Below are 5,000 nucleotides of genomic sequence, written 5' to 3'. Positions count from 1 at the left end.
TGTTTTGACTCCACGAGTGTAAACAGTGATCGCCTTTTCAAGGTGTGTGGGTGTGATCTCATATTTCTGTTTTGACTTCACGAGGGTAAACAGTGATTGCCTTTCCGAAGTGCAAAGTAGAGTTTATGCATGAAAGACAGGCTTGTGGGCAGAAGCTTTTGACACAAGGGTGTCTTCATCATTTAGAGGATGTTACTGTGAAGTTTCTTTTCCTGTTTCTTTAATTATTTTCTTTTCCGTACTTCTTCCTCTTCCTGTTTCCTCCTCCTCTTCCTCGTCCTCCTCCATCCTTCTCCTCTTATACCTTCCTTCTATATCTCCTCCACCTCCTTATTATCCTTCTCCTCCTCCTTCCTCCTCATCCTTTTTCTCTCCTTTTTTTCCTCTTCGTCCTCTTTCTCCTTCCCTTCTTTCTCCTTCTCTTGTTTCTCCTTCCCTTCCTTTTTTTTGTTTTCCCTTATTTACTACTTGTCCTTACAATCCTCTTTCTCCTTCTCCCTTTTCCCCTCTTCTCTTCCTCTTCTTTGTTTTCCTTTATTTACTGTTCATCTTTACAATCCTCTAGTCTCTCCCCTCTGTTTCCTCTTCTTTCTAGTTTCCATTTTCCATTTCGTCCACATCCATTATTTTCTTAACTTTGTCATCATCTCCAACCTACCTCCTTTCCCTCCTTCTACTCTTCCTCCTCTTTCTCCTCCTTTCTCTTCGTCTTCCTCATCTCCTCCTCCACCTTCTTCTCCTTATCCTTCTTTTCTCCTCTCCACCCACACCACTTTTCTAATGATACCACTCATCTGTTCTCTTCTTCTCTTCCCTTTCTCGTCTTTCATCGCCTCTACAACTTTTGGCATGCCTCTTCCTCCTCTCCCCCTCCTCCTCCACTTCCCTCTTCCTCTTCTCGAAATATATTAATCATACTTCCTCGAGATGGGTTTACGATGCACTTGAGGGAGTTGCACCAGATTATGCGATAGAGGTGTGTTGTTGCAGAGTCGTCTTTTTTATTATCATCATGAGGCTACAATTTATTTTGGTATCTGATGGGCCTTTCGAATTTAGTGTACACAAGTGCCTCCGCTGGGGAATTCTTGGCAGACGCGGTCCTGGTTCTGTGTTGTGCAGTCGCCTCCTCCCAAGACGTTCCACAGCGATATCTTCCAAGTTCCTGCGGGTGAGATTCGTGTAGTTCGAGTGTACGTATTCGTTTCCTTGTGCCCTGCACATCAAGAGACTTCAGGTTCCTGGTGGTAAAATGCAACGGTGGTATTCTTAAGAAAATTCTTTCCCTTCCAAGGGTTTATATAAGATTTATATAAGGAAAGATTTACATAAGGAATTTTTTTCTTAAGAATGTAACCATAAGATTCTTACGGTGGTCATCTTTAAAAAATCCTTCCCTTCCAAGGGTTTATATAAGATTTATATAAGGAAAGATTTACACAAGGAAAGATTTTTTCTTAAGAATGCCACCATAAGATTCTTACGGTGGTATTCTTAAAAAAAATCTTTCCCTTTCAAGGATTTATATAAGATTTGTATAAGGAAAGATTTATATAAGGAACTATTTTTCTTAAGAATGCCACCGTAAGATTCTTACGGTGGTATTCTTAAAAAAAATTAATTCCCTTCCAAGGATGTATATAAGATTTATATAAGGATTTTTTTTTAAGAATACCACCTCCCTCTGCATTCATATTTGGCGGCTAAGTAAAGAAGTGCGATCCTAGAAAAAATGATGAAAACTATCATTAGAGATGCTATCGAACACCATTTAGAAAATAACTGTTTAATGATTAATGGTCAACATGGATTCAGGCGGAAACGTTCTTGCGTGACCAACTCGAATTATACAACACAGTACAGATTTAATATATCTGGAATTTGAGAATACTTTTGATACCTTCCCACACGAAAGACTACTTGCTAAACTAGCTTCACACGGAGTAAGTGGTAACTTATTAAGCTGAACTAGTAATTAGATAAATGGTCGTAAGCAGAGAGCTATTCTAAGTGGCAAACTTTCTAGATGGATTTTTTTTTTACGAGTGGAGTTCCTCAGGGTTCCGTTCTTGGACTACTTCTATTCATAGTATACATATATACATACATACACATACCAATGGGTTTTTCCCCCTTACACGGGAGGTAGCCATGGAGAAAAGGAGAAGACGAGGAGAAATCCCTTTGGACTGCGTCAGTTTATTTCTCATACATACCCCCTCACACCCCATCCCCACTCACTCCCCCTCATGCATCACAGCATCATCCATACACAATCCTTCTCCATTCACCCCTATCTTCTGTTCTCTCCCGGTCTTCCTCAACAGACATTCTCATCTTTCCCAATGCCCCTTTTACCCCATCCATCCATCTCATCCTAGGACGCCTTCTTTCCACACCTCTTTTACTAATCTTTCTTCACTCCTTTCCATGTGTCCAAACCATCCTAATATTCTTTCATCAACCCTATCTCCCAACTCCCTTTCCACCCTGTTCTCCTCACCTCATCATTTCTCACTCTATCTAGCCTAGTAACACCTATCATACTTCTCAGGCATTTCAACTCAAACACATTCAAACTCCTTCTCTCTTCCTCTCTTATGTTCCATGTTTCTGCCCCGTACAGTACTGTCGACACAATCACTCCTTCATACAATCTCCTCTTAGCATCCATTCCCAAATGTCTATTTGTCATTACATTTTTTAATCCCCCAAGGCATTTACTTGCTTCACTCTATCTACATTCTACCTCCACCCCCACTCTTCCCTTTCCTGCCACATTCGCACCCAAATATCTAAAACAGTCCACTTCCTCCTTAATACTCACTTCCAGCCTGCTGCTACTCTCTCCCCTTGTACATGTCATCACCTTTTACCCACATTTATCTTCAACTTCCTTCTTTCACACACCTTCCCAAACTCTGTCACTAGCTTCCTCAATCCCTTCTCTGTCCTGCTACAAGCGCAGTGTCGTCAGCAAACAACAACTGGCTTATCTCCCTACGGACTGAAATCCATTGTCTCCAAATTTGCTGATGATACAAAACCGAGCGGAATGGCAAATGATGACTTAAATTAATTTTATATTCAAGAAGATTTAGATAAACTACTGCAGTGGTCTGAAAAGTTGCTAATGAAATTTAACCTAAGTAAATGTAAGGTTACACACATAGGTAAAAATAACAATAAGTACGATTACAAGTTATGAGATGAGAAGATTATAAAAAAAAAACATATTCTATAGAAATGTGGTCCCCAAAACGAAAGTGACAAATTTTCCTTCACAATCTTTTACAAAAGTAGAAAGACCTCTTCTCTACTTTTAAAGAACAACCCCGCACCAGAACCTCAGGAGGTTCGTCAATCCCACGTAGTATATAAATACACATGCCCAGAGGAGGACTGCACGCCCCTGTCAGTCTACGTGGGAAGGACGACCACCACATTATCCAGAAGAATCACCATGCACTTGCAACACGGAGGACATAAGCAACACCACTGGAGCATCGACGCCACCTCGACAGGGAGACTATGGTAAAAACACCGAAGTTGTGGCAAAAGAAGAGGACCCACAGCGCTTGGCTATCTTGGAAGCCATCTGGATAAAGGAGCTGCAACCTGCTATTAATAGGCAAGTAAATGACTTCGCCCTCCTCCCTAGCATGAAACCTGTTCGGAGGAGCCAGATGGACAACCCCAAGAAATCGGAGTCTCCTCCACAGAGGCCTCCTATTCCCCGCCAAAGGGAAGAACCTCCTGCCATACGGCGTTCTCAAAGACTGAGAAGCAGATTGGCGCCGAACCCGGGAGTGACCTCTCCAAGTACAGTTTCCGCAAACCCGTGATCTCTCCCAGTGTTCCGTGGTCATACGTGTGACCTCCCCCAGTTACAACACGGTGACTTCTCCCCGTGCTTTTCTTTTCATTTAAAATATGCTCCCTTTTCCTTTTTCTTTACTTCAACTGAGGATGCAGAAGGATCTGCGAAACGTCTTGATATTTGATTTGTTCTGCTTGTATTTTGTTTTTTGCTGTATTTTTTGTATTAATTTCTTGTATTTTGTTTACTGTGTGCTGTATTTTTGTGCTCATTATAACTTTTGTGTTTCCTATGAGTTTTGGAAATTTGATTTACTCCCTCTCCCCCTACCAGAAATCTACTTTTCGCAAGCTTGAGAGCTCACGGAAAAAGTTAATGAATAATTCTTTTGCTGTCGTTTTTAACAGAATATATATAAACATTATGTACATATATATACTGTATATATATATATATATATATATAAATATATATATATATATATATATATATATATATATATATCTGTATTTGTATTTAATAAAAAGAAATTACAATCTTATTAACTAGTTCATTATCACAAGCTAGGCAACGCATTTCTAGAGGAAGTCATCATACAAGTTGCACAGCAGTGATGGAGAGTAGTCGCAGTAGGTAGAACGGAAATTGCTGCAAAGTTTCAGTACCAACGTTCAGATGTTACGCAACCACATTATCAGGATAGACAGAGTATAGTAGCGAAAACATCGAATTAATATATACATATGATAAGGGATCACGTAAACAGATAGGAAAGGTCACAGCACAGAGAAAGCGTGATAACAAAAGGTCATCATTTGTATGCTGACGTCTTTGAACCCTCTCACCAAGAACATCAGTGATTATTTATTTTTATTTCCGGTATGACCTCTTCTCATGAATTTGTCTCTCTCCAATTTCAAGCTGACAGGAGACCTGGAAGCAACAATAATAATAGTAATAGTAACGACAATGATAATCATGTTGGAGATGGTGCAGTTCCGAGAAAGTACAATAACATTCCTGTGGGTGGCTGCTGCCTGGACTAAAGGAAGAGAATGACGTCACGCTTTCCAGTTAAAGCGGCGTAACTCTTCCAGTCAAGAAGACAAAGGAAGCCATGACCTCACCCAAGAGTCTCGTTCCATGAGCGCTTCTCCGGAAAAAAAAAAAAAAAAAAAAT

At 40.3% G+C, this 5,000-nt stretch overlaps 1 protein-coding gene across 5 annotated transcripts in view; it reads left to right on the top strand.

The window, feature by feature from the left end:
- The window catches only part of LOC143033438 (uncharacterized), a 125,325-nt gene that overhangs the window by 50,865 nt on the left and 69,460 nt on the right, over positions 1-5,000 (top strand). For 2 of the 5 annotated variants that reach the window (XM_076198880.1, XM_076198878.1), the window contains exon 1: positions 1,109-1,171. The exons of the other annotated variants lie outside the window; for them this stretch is intronic. The gene's annotated coding sequence lies outside the window, so the exon portion shown is untranslated. Of the gene's footprint in view, positions 1-1,108; positions 1,172-5,000 lie in introns of those variants that run through there. 5 annotated transcript variants of the gene reach the window in all.

The sequence above is a fragment of the Oratosquilla oratoria genome, chromosome 15 (genome assembly GCF_046742065.1).
Source record: "Oratosquilla oratoria isolate Oo_2021 chromosome 15, ASM4674206v1, whole genome shotgun sequence".
NCBI classification, from domain to species: Eukaryota; Metazoa; Arthropoda; class Malacostraca; order Stomatopoda; family Squillidae; genus Oratosquilla; species Oratosquilla oratoria.
This window is presented reverse-complemented; position numbering and strand designations above follow the sequence as displayed.